The 23,307-nt window shown below is 58.4% G+C and overlaps 1 protein-coding gene across 8 annotated transcripts in view; it reads right to left on the reverse strand.

Annotated features, from left to right (window-relative positions):
* The window catches only part of ZMIZ1 (zinc finger MIZ-type containing 1), a 231,882-nt gene that overhangs the window by 122,233 nt on the left and 86,342 nt on the right, over positions 1 to 23,307 (reverse strand). For 6 of the 8 annotated variants that reach the window (XM_073793401.1, XM_033842284.2, XM_033842283.2 and 3 more), the window contains one exon: positions 21,875 to 21,955. The exons of 1 other annotated variant lie outside the window; for it this stretch is intronic. The gene's annotated coding sequence lies outside the window, so the exon portion shown is untranslated. The remainder of the gene's footprint in view (positions 1 to 21,874; positions 21,956 to 23,307) is intronic. One more of the 8 variants, XM_033842280.2, reaches the window with a different exon arrangement.

The raw sequence follows: 23,307 nt of genomic DNA on the forward strand, positions 1-23,307 counted from the left end.
TTTGGGGGAATCAGTTTTGGAGGGAACTCATTTGTTTGGTGGGGAGGGGGGGCGTCTTAACAGCCAAAGGCGCTGTGGTTTCCTTTCCAGGGAACACATTGGTTTCCTTGGCAACAGAGAAGTCCAGCCTCCGAAGTTCTGCCAAGAGACCGAGGCTTGGCCTGGGATGCTCCCGACAATTACCCAAGGTCTCACCATCCCACTCGCCCAGGCAGTGCGCCGGGTGGGAGAGGTGCAAAAATGTCAGCTCTGCAGAAACGTGGGCACCGATCTCCGTCCCTCCCCCCTGCACTCGTGCAAGCAGCTATTCATCCCCAGATCACCACTTTCCAGGGCTTTATGGCCAAGCAGGTAACAAATGCTAGAAACAGCTTGGAAACAGGCCTGCGTTTGACAGCACCCGAGGACCTCGAGGGAACAGTAACGGCTCTGGGGCGGGTGGCGGACGGTCCAGCGCGCTTCAGCCTCGCATGGCTGGCACAGATGAATGGCATCAGCACAGAGAAGGTCTGAATTTCTGAAGTCACCTCCCTCTATCCAGGCTCACTCACGTGGCTCCGGAGCCCAGCTTCCCAGAGAGGAATATTTAAACGTCTGGCCTGGGAAGACACCATCCATGCAGCAGGTGTGGGAGGGCTGGGGTGTGAGTGGGAGGAGGAGAGGAAGCAGAGAGGGGCCGGTGATGGAATCTGCAGAGCACTTATCCCAGGGCGCACTATGCTAAGTGCCCCACACGCTCTGTCTCATTTAACACTCTCTCCAGTTGCCAGGGGAAGCAGTCACAATTATTCCTGGCTGGAGGGAATGGAAGGAGTCAAGTGACCTGCCCAAGGCCACCCAGTGAGTGGCAGAGCTGTGAGTCACACCTGCCAGTCTCCGAGCCTCCGAGAGGGGTGGATGGAGTGACAGGGACAGGGAGGGCGGGGACAGTTGCTCTGGCTAGCGGTTTACTCCACTGGTGGCGAAAGGGAGACAAAGGTTCCTGGAATTCTCCCTTCTGCTCCCCTCCCCAGAGCCTCCCCCCAATCCCCCCTGCATCTAAACATTCCCCAGGAAGACAGGCCCCAGAGCAGAGCTACCCAGAGGCCCTGAGCCAGAGGCCCCAGCCCCTACACTCCACCTCGAGGCAGACGTAGCACTGGCTAACGTTTTCTGAGGGCCTGATGTTGCATCCTTTATAAGCTTTATCTCCTTTAAGGCCAGAACATTTCTATGAAGTAGGTAGTAATGGTCCAATTTCTAGATGAGGACTGGGGGCTCAGTAGCATGTCCAAGTTCGTACAGCTAGCAAGAGGCAAAGCCGGAATTCAAGCCCCAGTCTGATGCCAAAATCTAGGTATACCCTTAACTAACGATGATGAAGATGATGATGGTGATAATGATGATGGCCAGACCTTCCTGAGCTCTCACTATGTGTCTGTCCTGATTTAAGCACTCTACACACATTTACTTATTTTATTCTCTCAACCATCCTATGAAGTACATGTTACAATTAGCTCCATTTCACAGATGTGGAAACTGAGGCACGGAGCTCTATAAGCAACATGGCCAGGGGCACACAGCTAGTAAGATGCAGGGCCAAGGTTTAGATCCAGAAATTCAGGCAGACTCCTGAAATTCATACTAGTGAGTCATAAGACGCCCTGTTTCTCCAACCACTGGGACATCCTCCCAGGCTTGAGCCCTTGATTCTGGATGGTTCTGGGATCCTGTAAAGCCAGGTAGCAGTTGTGTTTTTCCCTTCCTAGAGATCAGCTCCCAGGAGAGTGCCTTCTCCCACCCCCAGGAACGGCGGGCAGGACATGGAGTGCGTTTCCACGCGTGGATGCGAGTGGGCAGGTGTGTGCACCTCAGGCTGGGCGGCATCAGGGCGTGCATGCAGCTTATTTATAACCCCCAGAGAAAACAGAATTGCAAAGCTCACTCACACATCTTCCCTGTCGAGGCACTTGTGACAGGCAAACATGCCGTGAATTCCCAAGAACAGGCAGGCCTCCCCGCAGCCTCTACTCCTGAGATGGGCCCAGGTGACCTGGCCACCTGTGGGTCAGCTCTGCAGAGGTCCGGCCAGCTTAGCCCTGGGAGTGGTCGTCGACCTGGGGAGCCCTGTTCCTGCATATCAGAAACGCTGGCTCCAGGGTCTCCCCTGCCCCCGATTACCCATCCCCCACCCTTGGGTGGGTCCCACCCCACTGCCAGCCCTCACACTCTGGTCCTCACTGCTCAGAGGCAGGGAGTAGGGCCGTTAGCACCTAAAAAACTGAGAACACTAGTGAACGTCTCAACTCATACCACATACCTCATACTATACTAAGTGTTTTAAGGTTTGTCTCGTCTGAGTGCACGTCACACACAGCAAGCCTCAGAGAAGTTATGTGACTTGAGCCCGGGATTCCCAACACCAGCAGTCTGATTGCAGAGCCTATTCTGAGAACCACTCCACCGTGTTCCCTCAAATCCTCAAAGCTTACTGGGGTCCCTGGACCCTGTCCCTGGCACACAGATGCTCACTGAATTTCCCCCAGAGGGGACAACGAGGGGGCCCACGTTTGGTTCTGGTTGGGGTCACCCCTCTGGTGTTAAACCCCATCCCAGTTCCCAGAGCTGTGAACCACGAGATGTTTCCAGCTTCCACATGCTCAGAACTGGTGCTGCCCACTCGTGAGGCTGGCTCACCCTGACCCTTCTAAACCCAGCCCTGGGGGCACTGTGATGACGGAGCAGAAAAGGGACGCATGCCACAGGGCATTCCCCAGCAGCTGGCACAGTGACTATAGCACACCGAATGGGGGACCCAGCACTCGGGCCCTCTGTGATCTCCCAGCCAATTCTCCTGTCGCCCCACCCTCACAGGTGGGAGGATGGGGGAGGGCAGGGCAAAGAGGCTGCCAAACCGGGCAGCAGTCAAGAGCAGGGATAGGCCATGTCTTGACTCCGACCTAACCTACTGTGGCCAGTGTGCTGCCCTTTCGGAGTTTTGTCTCTTCTACCTGGGAAATGAGGTGGGCTTGCCTGCATGATGGTTGGGAGGATTAACTCTAACGGGCATGAGAGAGTGCTTGATCCTTTTGAGAGGTGTGTACATCCATGCACACACGTACACACAGAGCTGGGGTGACATCGGGTTACAGGAGTCCCCATCCCGGCCCAAAGAGCACTCCACACCAGGCCACCCTACCTGAGAGGTGTCTCTCGGGACTGGCACCAGGGGGAGAGTCCCCGTTCCTCCTCCTCCAGCTCAGACTCCTTCAGCCCCAAACCTATAATCCCCAGCAGGGAAAATGACAGCCTTGCCCGGTAGACGCCCTCGGCCGACAGGCGAGGAGCCGGGCGGTGGCCATGGTGGTGGCTGGGAGGCGGGCCCGGAACACACAGCCGCCGGGTCAGGGGAGGTCAACGGCGGGGGACAAATGCTTTGGGGTGGGTAGACACTGGATGAGAGGGAAGAGGGGGAAGGGGAGGGCACAAGACTTCAGGGTTGGCCTGGGGCCGGCCCTCCGCAGGACAAGGCCCAGGGAGAGTCAGCAAGGGGTCATGACCCAGGAGCCAGAAGCACCAGGAAGGGGCCTCTGCAGAAAGGCCTGGGCCCGAGACCCTGAGGCTGGCCAGGCCCCTGGAGGCAGCAAGGCAAGCACCGCCCACAGGTTGGGCGTTGGGAAGCTACAGACACACTGAATCCTGGGCTCTGCCCCAGCCTCCCGGGAGGGTTGGGGAATCGGCATTTTAGAATGAGCCCCTGAGATCCGGTTGCAGGTGGCTGCCTGGGAACCCCTCGATCTCCCGTCACGGGGAGCTGCTGGGGTTTCTCCTGCCTGTGCTGCCTTCCCCTCAGCACCAACCTGCATTTGGCAGCAGGCAAGGCCGCAGCGGTGCCACGGACACCCGGAGCACGTCTGCTGCCACGGACACCCGGAGCACGTCTGCTGGTGGCCGCTCACCACCTGTCTCCTTAGAGGCACGTGACCTGTTTGTGGGCGGGGCTGCAGGACGGAGTCTGGGTTTATTGCCGCCTGGTCAGCAAGGCCTGGGCCAGCCCCTGAACACCCCTCCCAGGCTCCTCCCCACTGAGAACAGCTGTCAGGGAGTTGAAACCTTGGTGCTCTCTGCCTCCCCTCCAAACCTGCTCTGGCAGGGAACTGTCACCAGCCCCTAGCGCTGCGGGGCTCTCGTCCAGGGTCACCTGGACCCTCGCCCCATCCCAGTGGGGAATGAAAGGCCCGACCTCCTGGAAAAGGGACATGCCACCCCAGGTCATGCTGCCCTGACTCTCCATGGCCTTGGACAAGTCACATGCCTCTCTCGGCCTGGGCTTCCTCATCTAAAATAGGAAGTGGGAGGAGGCTGGACTTGGCAGCGTGCAGGCTGTGAGGGGAGGGCATTCCGGGTGGACAGAATGGCTTGAACAGCAGCTTGGGTGAGAGAGCCATTGGAAACATGCCCAGGAGACTGGGGTTGAGGCTGGATTTGGGGTTAGGGTTAGGGTCAAGGTTGAAATTGGAGTTGGGGTCGGCACTGGATTTCTCTGACCGGTACTGTCTGAAAGGTTAGTCTCCTGAGGGTGCCCGATACCTTCCAGCAGGGGCCCTCAGAGGCTGCTCCAATGTCTCTGGATCACATGAAGGGACCGGCCAGGCTGCCTGCTCGGAGCGGGTGGCAGTGTTTGCTCGGGGCCACTCCAGAGGGCCGGCTAGGACTCCCAGACCACCAGGGAGCCCAGAAGAGAAAAGGGGTGCAGCCAGCCTCCCTGAATCAGCCTGAGCACAGGGGTGGCAGGGCCAGGGCCTACCCGAGGGTGCAGCTCTTAGACTCAGCCCTTGGGTGACAGGCCAAAGAGCAAGGGGGTCCCCAGGCCCTGGGGAGACAAGGACCCATTTGGGCTTCAGGGCCTCTGGGTCAGGGCCATGGGGATGGCCCAGCTCAGGCCTGGAGCTAAGAACACCTGCCTGGGGCCTCTGCGGGCACAGGCTGTGCTGGGCCAGGACTCTCTGCTGGCATCCCCACAGCTACCATCACACCTATTGTCCTGATGGATATTTCGAGACCCAACCTCTTGTAAGAGGGTTATGCTTAAGGACAGGTCACCAGGATGACCCTGGTCACACAGGAGTGCTGGAGTGTGCAGGGCCTGGTACCCTCAGCCATTTCCTCAGGCCATGCCACCGGACAGGCCAGTGGAGTCCCAGGGCTGGTCTCCGCTGGGGACAGGCCATAGCCCTCTCCTGGCCCCCAGCTCCCATCTCTTCCCTCCCTCTTGACCTCCAGGATGGTGTGAAGCACCCTTGGCACCCTTCCAGGAAGGGAAGAGATGGACAGGTGGTGGGACAGGTGAACGAGGGGCCAGTCCGTGGAGGATGGGGCCTGCCTGCTTCTCTCTGGCCAGGGACAGTGATCTGAAGCCCGGGCCTGACATGAGGGCAGGTAGCACATGTGGCCGATGTCCCTGAGGCCTGCCCACCGGCGAGTCTGCTCACCCGCTGCCCGGTCCCACTTGCCACGGCCTCGCCAGCCCCTTCCCTGCCCCCTCACGGGCCTGAGATGGCTGTCACCATGGCAACCCTGCTCATTCAGTCCGGGATAATGAAGCCAATGTGTTTTTCATTTCCATAAGCTGGAGTGCGGAGCAGAGCGGGGGAGGGGGCTTTCCCCTCTGGCCCCCGCTCTGGGGGAAGGCAGGCTGGATAGACAGCGTGGGGGCCTGAGCAGCGGAGGCACAGACACCAGCGGGAGGGGCGTGAGACCTGGAGCCACCAAGCTCTCGCTTGACCCGCCACAGTAGCCTTGTGGCTGGACAACGCCAGCTAGAAAGGCAGGCCTTCCCGCCAACGCCCGGACCAGGAGAGGTGGCTTGGAGCCAGGCAAAGCGGGACTCTGTTTCTAGCTGTGTGACCTTGGGCTAGCGATTTCACCTCTCTGGTCTCAATTCAGTAGAACCAAGTTCATCAAGCATTCATTGGGTCCCTTCTGAGTGTCTGGCCTTCTGCTGTCCCTGGAGAGCCAGAGAGGACCCAGACAGGGCCCCTGACCCTCATGAGCCCACCGGTTATCGGGAGGAGTCTGTACTGGGCAGGTTTCTCAGCTGTAAAAATGAGGCCAGTAACACTTAACTGCTACTATCTTTGAGTTACTCCTGTTGTGGGGAGGGGGGTGGTTATGTATGTGAACATGCCTGATGTACACAGTAGATGTTTTACAAGTGCTAACCTCCCTTCTTTTCTTCATCCTGGGGCCCTGGCTGGCAACACAGAGATAGCAGATGTTTAGGAAATTCTCACGTGTGAGTCAGCAGTCACAGCTGCCCTGATGCCTCTCCTTCCCCTTGACCTGTCCATTCAGCGGGAGTGAAATCAAGGCCTGAGCAGGGCTGGGCTTGGGGGAGAGCAGGGTGGCAGAGCAGTGGCCGTGGGCCAGCCTGCACTGTCAGTGGCAGGGCTCATCTGCGGCCCAGACGGGGGAGAGTGGGGTCGTCTGGGAAACCCACGGCCCACAGTCGCCGCCATCACATCCCCTCCCTCAGCCCCTCTCCAAGGGCAGTAAGCCAAGAGCACTCAGGCAGAAAACCGTGGCCTGTCTCCCCCCCAGTAATTCAATCACCTTGGAGGCCAGTGGCCCTCTCTCCTGGCTGGGCTGACAGATTAGAGGGGGAGGGAAGGGAAGCGTGTGGAGGGAGAGAGCGGGGAGACCTGGAAAAATCAGAGCAGGACTTGAAAAATGAAGAAATAAACCTGCCAGGAGGAAGACAGCCTCGATCCGTCCTTCATAAAACTGTCTTAGGGCCACCAAGGATGTTGGTGGGCAGAGGAGGCCGGAGATGGCTCCTCCCGGGACCCCTGCCACCCCCCGCCCAGCTGGGCTCCAGGCCCCCACTGGGAAGGGTTGGGGAGGAGAGGGTCTGGGTGGGCTTGCGGGATAAAAGGGGCAGGAGCGGCGGAGGCGCAGCTTTCGGGAGAACAGGGCCGGGAACAGGGGCCTCTTGTCACTGAGACTGACCCACGGAAGGAATGGAGCGCCGTGTCCGCAGGCAGCTGGCAAGCAGGCCTCGAAGCAGGCTGACGAGGCACGAGGGCTGGATGGAGCCCGTCTGCCCTTTTGCCTGTTTAGCAGATGGGGAGACAGGCCCAGAGCCACACACAAATCAGAGCCACTTGGGTTCTCCAGCCCCGGGGCCAGGCCAGGCCACCTTCACCATGAACTGCAGGTTGGGGGGCCTCTCCCTGCTGAGTCCGCAACAGTGTCACATCACAGCCAGTCTGGCCAGGGCCGAGCAGACCTGTGAAGGAGGCTGCAGCCCTGGCTCTCCTCCGGGCCCCTCCACAGGGCCATCAAGAATCACGTTTCTGGGCTTCCCTGGAGGCGCAGTGGTTGAGAGTCCGCCTGCCGACGCAGGGGACACGGGTTCGTGCCCCCTTCCGGGAGGATCCCACATGCCGCAGAGCGGCTGGGCCCGTGAGGCATGGCCGCTGGGCCTGCACGTCCGGAGCCTGTGCTCCGCAACGGGAGAGAACACAACAGTGAGAGGCCTGCATACCACACACACACAAAAAAGAATCACGTTTCCTAGGAACAACGAATGACCCTGAAAACCATTTAGGACGTAAGTCCAAAAAGGAAGGAAAGAGAATTATAAAGTGACCAGAAAGGAATATACCAGAATGTTGACAAGGATGACCCCTGGTTGGAACGATGATGGGCAGGTTTTGTTTTTCTTCTTCCAACTTTTCTGTGACTTCCAAACTTTCTACCACAAGCATGCATTACTTTTACAATAAGGAAAAAAGGAGATTATTAGAGTTAAAATAACTAAGCCACTTCCACTACAGGCTACTTGTGCTACGTTCTCCATTCACAGGACGTCAAAGAAACTCTTGCTGGATGTAGGCAGCAGCTTCAAGGAGGCACACGTGCTCACCCATGAGAAGTCACTCCAGGCAGGAAGGAGGGGACTAGGGATGCCCTCACTTTGCTTTGTGACTCTGGGCGAGTCCTGTACCTCTCTGTGCATTGGTGTTCTCCCTTCGCCCTACTCACCTCACTGGATGGGTGCCAAGGACTGCTGGGCCTGGGCATGCTTGAACTAAACTCAGAAGCCTTCATGAATTAGGGGCACAGGTCTTCTCTGATCGGAGGGGCACTGTCTGGGGCAGAGGGGGCAGCTGAGGTGCCTCCGAAGACTGGGCAGGCCAGCGCTCAGGGTGGAGGAGTTGGGCCGAGCAGCGCCAGGAGGCGAGGGGCCAGCTTTCATCCCCTGTTTACAGTGGAAACACAGACTTGAAAAGGTTTCACTTTTCCACTGTTTTTGTGGCAGTGCTGTGGGGAGCAGGGCTTCCTGAGAGCGAGGCCAGCTTTCCAAGGCCACACCGAGTCCAGCCCCGCGCTGGCCTCCGACAGGAAACATCATGTTTTCAATTTACGGGTCCCTGCCAGGCGCTGCGAGCAGGCCCGCGCTCCACCAATCGGCTGTGCGGGGAGAGCAATTCCAGGCCCCGCCGCAGTCGGGAGCCCTCGGCCGGCCCAGTGGAGCTCCAGGACCGCAGAGGGACCCCGTGGGATCCCTGAGGGGCCTTGTTCCGGGACAGCTCTGGCCGCGGGTACCTGACAGTTTTCATGGTTTTAGCAGCTGATGCACCCTGTGACTCCACTCCACAAACTCCAATCCTTGGCCTTCTGCCTCCCACATCTGCTAGTCCTACCCCCTTGCTGACAGATGGGGAAACTGAGGCCCACAGAGAGAAGAGGCTTCCCAATGCCACCGGATTATTAGCGAAGAATGACCTCAAATCAGATTGGCAGATTCCCAACTGAGTCCCTCGGCAAGACGGGACTGTCCTGCAGCCCCCCACCATGTCCCGCCATGATGGTGATGACAGCTGACCTCCACTGCACACCTACAAGCCAGGCACTGTGACCACCCTTAAGCCACAGAACAAGCCCGTGGGCTTTCTGACCTTCATATCTTACAGATGAGGAAACTGAGGCCCAGAGGAATTTAGAAACCTCTCTAGGGTCACGGGCCTGCGACATGGAGCTGGGGCTCTCAGAGTGCGAAGCTGGCCTTCTCCACCCCTTCCTGAGGACTCCCCTGGCTCTGCATCTCCAAGGCCTAGTGAGGGGCCCCAGGCGAGACACACGGACCCCCTTCTCCTGTCCTGCTCCTTCCCTCGCCTCCAGCTCGTGCTCAGGAAGAGCCTGGGGAGGAAGGTCAGGCAGAGAGGGGGGCGGAAACCCCTCAGGGAGGGCAGGCCAGAGCAGGAGCTGCTGCACACACCTCTGCGGGGACAAGCCCCTTCCAGCCTCTGGGCCTCAGTTTCCCCCTATCTAGGGAAGATGGGTTCTGTTGGCTCTCCAGCTCCCCCAGCCCCTAACATCCAGGGTCCCCAGAATTTCACATTTAGGGCATCTTTGTGCCACCTGTTTTCTGTGTATTCTCCCCCACTCTGCCGCTATTTCTGAATGAACTCTGAACTCTTCCAACCCCCGTGCCCACTGGGTTTGGATTTTAAAGCCCAGATGTGCCACAGGACATCTCTGCTGCAAAGGGGCTGCCCACGTCAGCTTCCCTTCCCTGCCAGCACCCAGGGCAGCAGAGCCGCTGCTTGACCACATCTGGTCTCTGCGCTGACATGCAGGATTTGAGGAAAGCTTGGTGAGAAAGGGCATGGCCGTGTCCTTCTATAGATCCAAAGCTTCACTAGCTCCTCTCCACTCATCAAACAGAGGTGGGATCCACCGTGGGGCCTCTCTTCCTATGTGCCTCTCTGGAGCCAACACCTGGGTGGCCGGGACTGGCCGTGCCTGTGGTCTTCACCCAGGGGAACTTCCACCCACGGGCACTTCCACCCGCTCTGCCTCAGCCTTCTCCTGCCCCTCCCAGTGGGAGCCGTGTGGCCCAGGCGCCCCTGCAGCTGAGCTCACTCTGGCCGTGGGAAAAGTTCGAGTTGATGCTGGGAGGGGCTCTGGGCCCCGATACGCGCAGGCCTGACCCATGGCTGCACTGGCTACTTCAGAATCCTGGCTGGATCTGGGGAGCGCACCTACTACATGCCCAATCCTCTAGGCTCTAGTGAGGAGGCCCTATTCTCGTTTCATGATGACGAGGAAGAGCCTGGGAGGTCAGGTGACTCGACCTTACACAGCTCAGGACCTGAAGATTTAAAGATATCGGTCTGTCAGAGACAAGATTGACATACCTCCAGGAAGCCCCCTCTGATCTTCCTGGTTGGTGGGGGGCTCTCCCCCAGCAATGCCCAGAGCGAGTGCTCCGTGCCCTGGGTCTGGCTAAGGACTCAGGCTTGAAAGTCAGTTGGAACCGGGTTCAAATTCTGACCCCCGCTCCCAGGGCCTGTGCACCATGGGTGAGCTATTTAACTTCTCTGTTCCACCGTTCACTCATTTGCAAAACAGGCTCTACGAAGAGGAAATTAGATAATGCATATAAAGGCCACGGAGAGAGTGTTAATGAACACTACTGCCATAAAGACTCCCCCAAAGGGCTTCCCTGGTGGCGCAGTGGTTAAGAATCCTCCTACCAGTGCAGGGGACACGGGTTCGAGCCCTGGCCCGGGAAGATCCCACATGCCGTGAAGCAACTAAGCCCATGCACCACAACGACTGAGCCTGTGCTCTAGAGCCTGCGAGTCACACCTACTGAGCCCGTGTGCCACAGCTACTGAAGCCTGTGCGCCGAGAGCCTGTGCTCCGCAACAAGAGAAGCCACCGCAATGAGAAGCCCACGCACCGCAACAAAGAGTAGCCCCCCGCTCACCGCAACTAGAGAAAGCCCACGCACAGCAACAAAGACCCAACGCAGCCAAAAATAAATAAATTTATATTAAAAAAAAAAAGACTCCCCCAAAGCATGTGCGTGCGTGTGCACACGTGCGCACACACACATATACACAGCAATATACTATCGTGAATGACAGCAAGGACTGGGTCTTCAATCCTGACTGGGTAACCTTGGGCAAGTCACTTGCTCTGTTTGCTCACTGAGGTCTATTCTTAAAATTCTTCCTTACTACTCTCCAGGAGACCCCTCCCCAGCCCCTAAAAAAGTAGCAGGCTTTCCTTGGGACCTGAGGGATTTGTTGGCTGCCCTCTGACCCTTTGTGTCCTTTTCTGCACTCACAGCCACGGAGCTCCTGCCACCGCGCAGAAGCTCCACAGCTCAGGCCCTCGCTGGTGTAGCCAAGCAGGCCCGGTGTGGCTGGCCCCAGGGAACCCGGCACCAGGGGTCCTGGTGTCTCCAGTCAGCTCATTCTTGGTGCAGAGGCGGCAGATTTCGAAAAAATCATATTGCATTGAGATTAAATGCCTTTAATTCCTGTTGAATCTCCCATCTGACTCACTGGCCTCCTCCCCCAGCTGACCCCATGGTCATTACCATTTCAACACCTGAATTATCAAAAGGCCGGGCACCAAAGGCTGGCAGATAATTTATTTTGGTTTACAAAAGACCGATTTGGGGGAAGGGCCCATTCTCTAACCACTGGGCGTTCACCTTCCCATGGAGCTGGGAAGGCTGCGGAAGAACCTATGCAAAGATCGATAATGAAAGACTTCAAATGATTTCTCAGAGAGTTTGCCATCCTCCTCCTTCTTTGTGTCAAAAAAGATGCTCCAGGGGGCCTTGAGTTCCATAGGCTGGAGAGCCCGGGGAGAGGCAGGACGGTGTGGAGTTCAGGGTCAGACAACACAAGCCCCATCCTGGCTCTGCCACCTGGCGACTTTGGCTATTTTCCTGGCCTCCCTCTGCCTCAGTTTCCCCATCCGCAATATCGAGATGATACCAGTCCCCACCTCATAGGGTGTTGTCAGGATCAAAGGAGATGCTGCCCTGCCTGCTGACATTATCTTTATTATTATTGTCAAAGGGTCCTGTGGCTTGGCTGTTCTTTGAATTTCAGCGACACAGGTGTGATGGGCAGTCATTTTCCTCCTGTCCCAGAAGTGACAGGTGTGCCCCAGGGAGGCTCCCCCCCCCCCCGCAGCTGGGCCCCGAGTGTCTTTACCCACCGTGTTTCCACTTGGTCAGGTCCCACACTGAGTCCTTGGTGGGCACCAACTAGGACTGGAGGAATTCTGCTGGGCCACTCCAGGCTCTGCTCCCTGTCTCCAGGCCTTGCCCCCTACCTCTTTGTCCCTGTTGCTTCCTGACCCGGGTTCTCAGTCACTCGGCAGATACCGAGCGTATGTCACATAGCCTTCATTCAATCTGCATTTATTGAGCACCTACCATGCATTGTTCATTCCCACAACACTCAAAGGATAGCTACTTGGTGCTGTTCATCCACTTAATAGGCGCATAGCCTGTAGTGAGCCAGGCCTGAGCACACGGCTGCCTCAGTGGCAGAGCCACAGCCTCGCTCCATCCAATGCGCCTCCCTGCCCCTCCCAGATGCAGGAGAGGCCCAGGTGTGTGCCTGCTGGTGGTCTGGTACAAATGCCACCACCCCCTTCCCCCCGACGCACGCACAAGAACACTCACACACAGGCACCTGTCTTGGGTCTTGGTTTGGACCACACCTGACCTAAGGCTGTGGCTTTTCCTGCCTCACCCCTAGCCCTACGTGAAATCCTTGAAATCCTTCAGCTCCAATCAGCCTCCTCCAGGAAGCCTTTCGTAACCCTCACTCTGCGAAAACTCCTCCTTGATCTTCACATCTCCCTGGTGCCAGGGGCACTGGGCATCACTCATTCTGTTCCTTGCATGTGAGTCTTGGCCCAGCCTGTGCGCCACCTGAGGGCTAGCATAGGGTCTTCTGCTTCCTTATCTCCCCAGCAGCTAAGCACAGACCCACACAAAGAGTAGGTGCTTACTAAATATGACTGCCTTACTAACTGCAGATGGAGGCTGTGAGGAGGGCTAGCTTGTGCAAGGGCCCTGTACCAGGTGCCGGCATGAACCAAGGACCCGGCAGGACTCCTGGCCCAGGGAGGAGACAGAGCTGGGGCCCCAGTCCACACCTGGGCTGGCGATGTGAGCAGGATGCCAGTGGTCAGAGAGGCGTAGCCCAGATCCTGAGCCCCAGGCTCTGACATCATCCCAGATGGGGGTGAAGGCCCTGGTGGGAATAGTTCCTCCTCTGCCACCTGCCAGGGCCCAGCTGCCTCAAACGAGGTCTTATTAGGGCAAGGACTGGTTTTTCACCTCTGCTTCTTAACTCCCCTGAGCGCTAGTGAGTGGAAAATGGGAGGGAATCAGGGAGTGAGAGCCTTGTCATTTCTGGAGCACGCTGCCCTCCGCATGGATATTCCTGGAAACCCTCCACGGGGCGTCCTTGGCTGGGGTGGGAAGACTTGGGGTAGAGTGGGAGCTGTTGAGATAGTGCGGGTTGAAAAGGGTCCACTGTTCAGGAGCAACTAGCCCCTTGGTCCCTGTCCCGAGACAGCTCCCATCTCTCCCCAGGAGCTGTGGAGGCTGGTTTAGGGCTCAAGCCTGGCAGGCCTACCCATCCCAGATGGACCGTCCAAGGAGAGGGGTGACAGGTGGCTTGGTGTGGCCCAGAGATCAGACCACAAGCTGAGTGGCCTGCTTCCAGGCCTGCTCCCCACTTCTCCCTGGGGACCCGGCCAGGCAAATTCCACTCTGGGCCTCAGTTTCCCCATCTATAAAAAAGAAAGGGCTCCGCAGGGCCATCCTCTAGTTCTGACACTCTAGGTTTCCATGTGGGCTAACCAATAAAGCTCCGAGGTCCCTCAGAGGAGCCAGACGACCCCATTCGCCCTGCTCCCCTCGGCCAGGCCCAGGTCAGTGGGCTAGTTCAGCTTGCTGAAGAGATCTCAGATCTGAGTGGCAGATGCCTCCTGATCTAAGGCCTCCTGCAAGGCCCAGGGGAATCACCGCTAAATGGCATGTCACACCCAGGGAACGGCTTTTCCGTCCCTAGGGCTCTGGGGCTGGCAGGCGGCTGCTGACCTGAACAGTCTGTGGCCAGAGGGAATGGGCTGAAACCCACAGATCTGACTCTGGGAGCCTGGCAGACGAGACACACCAGGGAATGTCTTTCTGATTATCATGGGGCTTTACGAGCAGAAAGAGCCCTTCCAGATCATCTAAACCCCTGGTTTATTCACGAGAAAACAGCCACAGAGAGGGACAGGGCTTGCCCAAGTTCACCCAGCAAGGCTTTGATACTGTCCAAGGTCCTACCTCTAGGCCAGCTCCCCTTGGCCGGCATCAGTGTGTCCCAGACAGGCCTGATCACAGGTGTTATATGGGGCACCAGTTAAAAATTCAGAGCCCTAGGCCCAACTCTAACCCACAGAATCAGACTGCAGGTAGCCCAGGTGCCCAGGTGGCCTGTGTGTGTTGGCTCTTTGGAGAAGTGTCATCCTGACAGTTCCCACTCCAGAGCCCCAGAGAGGACCCAGAAGGCCAGTGTCCCTGAAGGAGGGAAGCATCTGGGTACCAGATGGAACAAATGTCAACCTCAAGCAGCCGCTCCAGTGCTGAGGGGCGGGAGGTGTCTCTTTGAGACTTCAGTCAACAGGGAAGACCGGCACCATGTAGCCACTGCTGCATTCCAGCCTCACGGCACTGCCCGCAGGTGGGTGGGCTTCTGCCCACTTACAGACGAGGAAACGGAGGGCACCAGAGATGAAGTAACTTGTCTCGACTTGCACAGTTGATAGGTGGCAGAGCAGGGATTTGAACCCAGCAGTGTCTGTCCCTAAGACCCTTGCTTTAAGCGTGTGTCATACTGCGTCTTCTATCACACTGAAACTGACACCGGTGGACCCGGGGATGGTGAGCTCTCCAGCAGCAGAGGCGTGCAAGCAGCTGCTAGAGGAGCCCTGGCAGGCACGGGTTGACCTTGAGCAACCCTCCTGGAGCTGTGACTGGGGAGAAACTAAGCTGGATCAAGGATGCAAGGGTGTTGGTTCGTTGTGTTTCTTCCACACACAGAGAAAAATGGTCCAGATGATTTACAGGTTCAAGTGCATCGATTGTTGCAGCTGCCGGGCAGGGGACACCTGGGAGCTTTGGCATTTGTTGGGGGCAGAGACAGGGGGCCACAGGGGGTTGGGTTCCTAGACGGTGACCATGGTGGAGAGTCTGGGTGGGGGCAGGGCTGAGGGAGCTCACCAGGGGCCACCCAGTGAGGGCTGTCCCACCATAGACTGTCCACCGACTGAAGCGCGGGCCAGAAGGAGGGGGCACCAGGGGAGCATTCCACGAAGGTTATGAAGCAGAGATGCTCCCATGGGCTCTGGAAGAGGCCCCCAAAGATGCCTCAGGGAAGCAGTGAGGGTCCCAAACAGCTGTGAGGCAAGATGTGCTGCCCAAGTTCACCCAGCAAGGCTTTGATACTGTCCAAGGCCCTACCTCTAGGCCAGCTGGAGCTGAGGACGGGTGAGAAGCACTTAACAGGAGAGACAGATGTGAGGGAAAAGCTTCCATACATCCCCCTGCTCTCCATTAACAAGGGTCGGGGGGCAGGGGCTGGGGCTCCCCAGTCAGCTCTCTGGGGACATATGTGGTTCCCATAACTCGGGGGCTCTGGAAGGTTTCCTGAGCACGGTCCGCCCAGCAGCCACGGCAGCCTGACACGTGTGGGACCACACTGAGGTGACTGCCCCTCCCTGTAACCGCCACAGCCCAGAATCGACCCATCTGACAAGGAGACCCGATGCTCAGGGAGCCGGGGCTGAAAGGGCAAACTTGCACCATGCAGCGCACGGCACTGTTTCTCACAACCTGTACACAGCCTCAGAGTCCTCCTTAACACAGCCCGCCCTGCACATTAAAAACTGGCATGCCAGGGCTTCCCTGGTGGTGCAGTGGTTGAGAGTCTGCCTGCCGATGCAGGGGACATGGGTTCGTGCCCCGATCCGGGAAGATCCCACATGCTGCGGAGCGGCTGGGCCCGTGAGCCATGGCCGCTGAGCCTGCGCGTCCGGAGCCTGTGCTCCGCAACGGGAGAGGCCACAACAGTGAGAGGCCCGCGTACCGCAAAAAAAAAAAAAAAAAAAAAAAAAAAAAAAAAAACTGGCATGCCGGGTAAAACCTCCCTGCCGTCTCCACAGGAAGCTGAGGGCACACGGTCCGGGTGCCTGCTGGCTTCCTGCTGCCATTCAGCACCGGTGTACCAGGACCTGTGCGGGGGACACGGTTCAGAGCTGCTTTGAGCCTTCAAGGGGCGTATACCCCAGCGGGGAGAGAGCACGGGGCTGGTTGGAGGAGCAGAGACCAGGAGAGGCCACAGGTGCATGAGGCTGAAGGAGGGGATGGGTGTGTCTCAGGGAGCGCACACACGCTCCGCAGCCCCTCCGAGGGGGCTCTGCCTCGGGCAGGGGCCCCTCAGAGGGAGGACAAGCCCAGCACCTGAACCTCCTGGCCTCCCACCGCAGTGCCTCAGTGGAGGCAAACAGGAGTACGACTGCCAACTGAGTGGGCAGCAAAGTGCAGTCAGCGGGGAGGGGAAAATCGGCTTCAGAGGGAGGAGGGCTCTGGGGCAGCTGTTCGGCTGCCAGTCTGCCCCTGAGAAACATCTGTCTCTGGAAGCCCCTCCGGGCAGGCGGGGACCCCAGGCATCTCCTGACCCTGTGGGAAACCTCTGGGTTCACAGGGACACACCCGCTGGACACCTCTGCAACTCAGACTGCGTCCTGGATGATGTGGGAGGGGGAGGAGGACAGGGGCGTCCTCCCTTCCTGGGCTCCAACCCGCAGCCCCGTTTTCTAAGGGGGGTTGGAAAGAAGCTGGGGGTGATGCGGGGACTGGCCCCCACTGTGGCACAGCCTGTGAGAGACGCCTTGGTCTGGGGCTGTTTGGGGATTAGGTGGGGACGCTCGTGAGCACTGGAACTCCCACATTATCTCTCCTCTTTTCTCATCGAGGTTTGCTCCCCTGGGTACTAGCTACACTCCTGCCTGCCTCAGTCTACCTTTATGGCCAGTGCGGTGTGCCCAGTTCTTTATTCTGAACAGCAGGACGGCAGCAGCCTTGCCTACAGAGAGCATACTCGCTTTGCAAACTCTCATCTGCAAGATTTCCTTCCCCAGCCTCAGTTTCCCCCCCCTCCCCCGGAAATAAGGAAACCGGGGCCGCCGAGGCTGCGTGGTCCCATATGGCAGCCGAGAACCACACATGGCAACTGAACGCCGGAGCCCGCAAGGTTGTGTCCGTGTTAGATACACAACAGGTTTCGGAGACTTAGTATGAAAAAAGAGTGTCAAACATCCAATATGTTATCATCCCAACACGTAATGAATACAAAATAAAAGACGCTGTGGCGAGCAGTGTGATGAACACTCTGCAGGGCATCAGAGTATGAGGAGAGGAAAGGACCAGGGCCTCTGAGGAACGGAGGCCACGGGGCCCAGCGGGGAAGAGGCCGTGTCCTATCCTGTGGAGGGAGCATGGCTGGAAGAAGGCTCCCAAAGGTTCGAGCCATGAGGCAACAGGGCCGAGGGCTCTCGAGGCAGGAGGAAGCGCAGGAGAAAGGTGCAGCAGTGGGGACCGGTGGCAACGATGGGAAGGGGGCGGCACGGTGGAGCTGCAGCTCAGGACGCCCGCGAAGGAGGCTGGGGCCTGAGCGTGGTGGCCTCGAATGCCAGGCTGGGTGGGCCTGGCACACAGCAGGCACTTGCAGAAGACTGGCTGGCAGGGGACAGGGACCCAGAGAGGTCCCCGAGGGCATCCGGGTGAGTGGGGGCCACCAGGGCCCACTGCCCACCTCACAGGCCACTGAGACCGTCCCGGCTCGCGGTTCTCAGGGGGCCCACCCTCTGGCTCCTTCTCCCCTCAGAAGAGGACAATTTATTTATTCATGAGCGTACAGCCCCTCCCTCCAGGCAGCCAGCTCCTGGACACCTCACTTCTAATTATAGCAGGAATTTCATTAGTGCTGGAGGGAAACGCCAGGTTTCCAACCGCTGCTGTTAGTGGATGCAGGCCCCCTCCTTCTCCCCTGCTCTAGCTTGTGGCCAGTGGCCCACATGCCCAGGATGGCACAGAAGGGCAGCCACGGGGGCAGATCTCTGAGCCAGGATCAGGCTCCATCCTGAGTGGTCGGCATGGCGGGTTCGTGGGGATGGGACGGTGCCTGCCCCCAGGGCGTGGGATGGGGCCCACCACACACACAGCGCACAGCCTCCCAGCGGCGGGACTGTGGGGCGCTGCCTTGGGCATCTCCAAAGAGCAGGGCGGGAGGACGCGTGCTGCCAGAGCTGGGCAAACAGGGGGAAAGACGGCGGGTGGGAGCCTGGGAGGTGTCAGTTCTGCAGAGTCCTGGGATGATGGAGGTGACGACACAGAGCTGAGAGGGAGGGAGAGTGGGGCTGCCGCCGTGAGAATAGAGGGGAGCTGGGCAGGAGAGAGGCGCCCGTGCAGAGAGAACCAGACAGAAAGACACAAAGACATGCAGGGGCAAAGAGAGAGAGACAGACAGACACACACACACGCACACACACATGCACACAAGCTGGGATCTGGAGGCCGAGGAGAGAAGAAGTAAAGAAAACACCAGGGCCCGGTTGGCCAGTCTGCTCTGAGGACTCCCCAAGCAGACCCGCCCTCCTCCCCACGGAGGGCCGGCTGGGACCACCCACTCTTAGGACTAGACTCAGGGGTTGCGCATCTAGAGCAGGAGGCATGGACCTCCAAGAACCATCTCCTTCCGTGACCGTGGGCAGCTGCTGGGATGTGGCCAGCTGGGGGCCGGGCGTGCTTCCCCTCCAGGGTCCCTCAGGAGCCCACCTTGTCCCCAACGCTGCCCCTCAGTCAGCTCCGCCGTGGTCACCAGGGAGGCAGGGCCCATCTGGTCAGCCCGAATGGGAGGCTGGAGCTGAGCCTCGTGTGTGGGGATGGTCTGAGGTGCCAGGTTCTTGACGGGAGGTGCACACAGGGGTGGGGGCGCTCCTACATGGGCGGGCACTCTCCTTTCCTTGCACACCCACGCATATTCACATACGTCACAGCCTAATCACACACACCTGTTCATGCGCACCTGCCAGCACACGAGGGCACACACACACACCTGCACACCCTCCTTCCCTCCAGAGAACAGGCACCAAAGCAGTGGAGTTGCGCATGGACACCCCCCCTTCTCAGTGGCCTCCTCCAGCCTTCCCAGAGGGGAGAGGCTTCTCTCTCTGCCAGTCCAGCCTCCTCGGTGTCCAACCCGGGGAGCCTCACGCTCTCACCCAAACTCAGGAGTGCTGCCTGAGGGCTATGTGCAGCCCTAACCCCAGCTTGCATATTTTCTAGCGACGAGGAGCTCACTATCTTCCCAGAAAGCAGCTTGAAAAAAAAATCTCCAGACAGCTCAGACTCCTGGAAAGTTGAACTTGAGGACACCACAGAGACAGTGTGGTTGCCACTGAGGGGCCCGAGCTCTGCTGGCCGGAGTCTGCCTTTCATCAAAGCCTGTCCTTTCATCATGAGTTTGGAAAGTGACATAACTAGGCTGTCACCCTGGCTGTCACTCTAAATTATAACAGAACTAGAGAAACAGTGTTCTGTAGCCAGGACCACCTCCTTGACTGATGACAGCTAACAAAGATCCAAGAAAATCATTCATTCATTTACTCACTCAACTGATAAAATATCGACCAGGCAATGACCACGTGCCGGGCACTAGGATGCGGCAGTGAACAGGCATCGTCGTTTAATATTCTTTCCTAGTCGGACACTTGCCCTTCGCCCATTTTACAGGCGGCAAAGGTGAGTCTGGGGAAAGGCAGCGGCTTGCTTAGAGTCACGCAGGGAGCTGATGCTTAAGGGCAGAGCCTCACACACGATGCTGCTGCAGGCACTGACCATCTGCTAGCCCCGGGAAGAAAGGGAGAAGGCTGCGCGTCCGCCATCCCCACCCCCAGCCGTTTCTAGGACACCGAGGTATTGATTACCACCCTCGCCTAGGAGTGGTTTTCTTTCCTTTTCTTTTTTTCCATCAAGGCTTTCTGTTCCTCCTTTTCCTTCTTTTAAAAGAATAAACTCCAAGCCGCTTCTATGATTAATTACCAGCTGCCTAATGCTCCTCCACCAGCAATTTCTGGAAAGGGAATGAATTACCTTGAAAAACATCCGAAAAGAGAACCCACCGTGAAGGAGAATTTCAAAGGTTACCTCGCAATTAGCAGCGGGCTCCCCCAGCCTTACGGAGTCGCCGGCGAGCCCTCAGGGGAGGGGCAGGCCACCAGCCTTCGGGGGCCACCCACCGGCTCCTGCGGGCAGCCACGCTTGGAGGGCTGGCCAAAGGCCGCCCGGTAGAAATGGGGGTTGTTTCCTGAGCACCTACGTTGAGCCTGTCCTGTGGCTCCACCCCTGGTCTCTAAAGCCTCGTGGGCGGCTTAATTCCGAGGTACCTCTCCCGGTTCAAATCCCCACTCCACCGCATACAGCTCTATGGGTTTCTTAACCACACTGAGCCCCTGGAGAATGAGGCATTCAACGTACCTCCTCATGGGATTACTGTGTAGAGATATATGTATTTAAGGAGCCTAGTGCCTGGTACACAGCCGACTCTCCCCAAGCTGCAACACTTAGAATATTCCTGGCTTCCAAGCATCCTCGTAACAGCCCTCTCAGAAACGCCGGTATAATTATCCTCATTTTCAGATGAGAATGCTCACAAAAGGGAAAGGACTTGCCCAAGGTCGTGCAGTTCATAGGAGGAAGTCAGCATTTCCTACAGCGGGAAGGGAGATCAAGGCCTGCTCCCTGGTTCCAGAGTCTGGCTGAAGCGTAGGGGATCCCCAGGGCTCGCCTGGCCCTGCCTGTGGGTACCTGGGAGCACCGGGGCCTCAGGAGAGATGCTGAGGGCAGCAGGGAGACGATCGGGCAGGGCCTCACGTCAGGACGAAGACTCGGGCTCCCCTGGCTGGGCCCCAGAGCCTTGGGACAAAAGGCCCTGGCCCAAGTCAGCATTTCCGTGACAGCCTCTCATCTCGGGGTTGGGAGCCACAGAGTGAAGAGGGATTACACGGGTTGCCCTCTGGCCCAGGGCCAAGTGGCATCAACCCTGAAATGCCGCTCTGGGATGAGACACACTGGTGTCCGGGCCTGACGCAGGCCCGGGAGGCTCAGCTCGGGACCTTCGGGCTCCAGCTGTCCCCGGGAGTTCCCTGAGGGGCCCAAGCCCCCTCCCTCATCAGGCTGGACGACCACTTGGTCTCTATCCCGTCACTGGTGGGCCCTCAGGGAGGAGGGATGGTGGGAACTGAGGTATGCAAGAAGAAGGAAGGGGCCCTTCACTGCTAAGGAAAATGACAGGTCCGGAGCGTTTACTGTGTGCCTTGTGCCAGCGCACCTGTGGGCGCCGGTGCTGGGATCCCAAGCCCTCTTTTACAGACAGGTAAACCAAGGCACAAAGAAACCGCACAAGGTCATGGTGGACGAGTGGCCGGGCCAGGATCTGCACGCAGGCACTCTGACCCCAGAGCCCAGAGACTTGTGAGCGCTCAGGTGTGCACCTCAGTGCGACTGTGGGAGCGAAGGGGATGGGCCAGCCACAGCACCCAGCCCAGCGAACAGGCCGCTCTGCCCACCCAGGCCTCTTCCCGTGTAGCTGCCATGTTGCTTACAGTGAATGAAGCCCATGTGCCACGGGCTTGAGTGGTACAGACAGGGCTGCTGTGCCAATGCTGGGGATGCCAAGCCTGCCCCTCTTTCTGTGTGCATCTCCCCACCCCTGCCCTGGCAACCACTGTAGAGACAGGCCAGGCCTAAGAGGCCCCTCGAGGCCCCTCTGGGGGCCGACGAGGTCTCAGTGGGGACGGGGTGGGTGTTGCACCCAATCCCGCCCATGAGGGCTGTGCTACAGTCAAAGGCGCAGTGTGCCGGGACCGGCACCTGTCCCCCACTCAGGACGTACTGCCCCTGCCCCAAGCATCCAGGCCAAGCGGCACCCCCCCAGCCCAGCCACACACCTACCTCAGTGACCCACGAATCACCAGCGTCCCACGTGCCGGTCAGCAGCTGGCGGCCCCTCTGCCTCACTCCAGCTCCATCCTGCTGCAATGAGAAGGGTGGTCAGGGACCACTCACAGCAGCGTCCCCAGAAATGACCTGCTGCCACGTCTCACCACCCCACCCCAGCCACACTGCCCACCTGCTGGAACGTTTACTGCCGGCCAAACCATTCGTCCCCACTTGACAGATGGGGAATCTGAAGGATGGAGAGGAAAAGGGGCACCATGCTGGGGAGCCCTAACACAAACAGGCCCCTGACACCCCACATCTGCCAGCTACTGGCTATGTGATCGTGGGTAAGCTCCTGGCCTCTCCAGGTTTCAGTTCTGTCACCTGTGAAATGGGATCGCAATGATCTCTCCTAGGGTTTCTGGGAGGATCTAAGGACATATGGGGACAGAAGCACTCGACATTTGTTCATTCACTCAGGAGACATTGAGCAAACACCCTGAGCTGTGAACAGGATAGTGGTCCCTGACCTGTAGGAACTCTGATAATAGGCAAAGAACCAAACAATACAAAATTACAAGTGATGTCTGCCAGAAAGAACGAGTACAAGGGCGACCGTACACAGCATAAACTCAAGTTTCAGGGGTGTCTCTTTGGGGAAGTAAAGTTGAAGGATAAGCCAGAGAGAGGCAGGCCAAGATGCATGGAACAGTGTTTCAGGCACAGGGAAGAGTATATGTGAAGACTCCAAGATAGGGTAAAAAGACTGGCTCAGCAGAAGACTTGAGAATGGGTGGTGTGGTGGGTGCGGTAGGGGAAGGAGGGGTGGGGTGAGTGACAGCCAGGAGGCTGGCCTGATCACTGCGAGGGTGGATGGGAGCCATGAGAGAGTCTGAGCAGCTGAGGGACATGAGCTTAGGTCCAGTCTGAACAGATGCCCATGGCTGCTAGGGAGAAGGGCTTAGAAGGGACAGGACGAGCCAGGGAAACCAGTGGGGGGGCTGCCCCAGGGGTCTGGGCCAGCGACAGTGGTGCTCAGAGGAGAGGGAGCAGAAGGCAGCAGTGGCAGGATCCGCTGGTGCACTGGGTATGTGGGGACCCCAGTCCCCCTGCCCCCCATGGCAGTGGGTCCAGCTGCACCATCTCCACAATGAGCCACCAGTACTCCCCTCTCCTCCCTACCCACCGGGCCCCACGGGAATCCAGGAGGACCAGACCCAGGGGCCTGGCAGGGAGGCTTCTCTGGAGTCCTGGCTGCAGAGTTTGAGTCCCAGCTATGAAGGCACCTCGCTGGATGGTTCCGGGTGATCGCCACACTCCCTGCACCTGCATGCCCTCCTCTAAGACACGGGAAACCACGAGACTTCCCTGGTGGTCCAGTGGCTAAGGCTGCATGCTCTGGGTTCCATCCCTGGTCAGGGAACTAGATCCCACATGCCGCAACT

The sequence above is a fragment of the Tursiops truncatus genome, chromosome 16 (genome assembly GCF_011762595.2).
Source record: "Tursiops truncatus isolate mTurTru1 chromosome 16, mTurTru1.mat.Y, whole genome shotgun sequence".
Lineage (NCBI taxonomy): Eukaryota > Metazoa > Chordata > Mammalia > Artiodactyla > Delphinidae > Tursiops > Tursiops truncatus.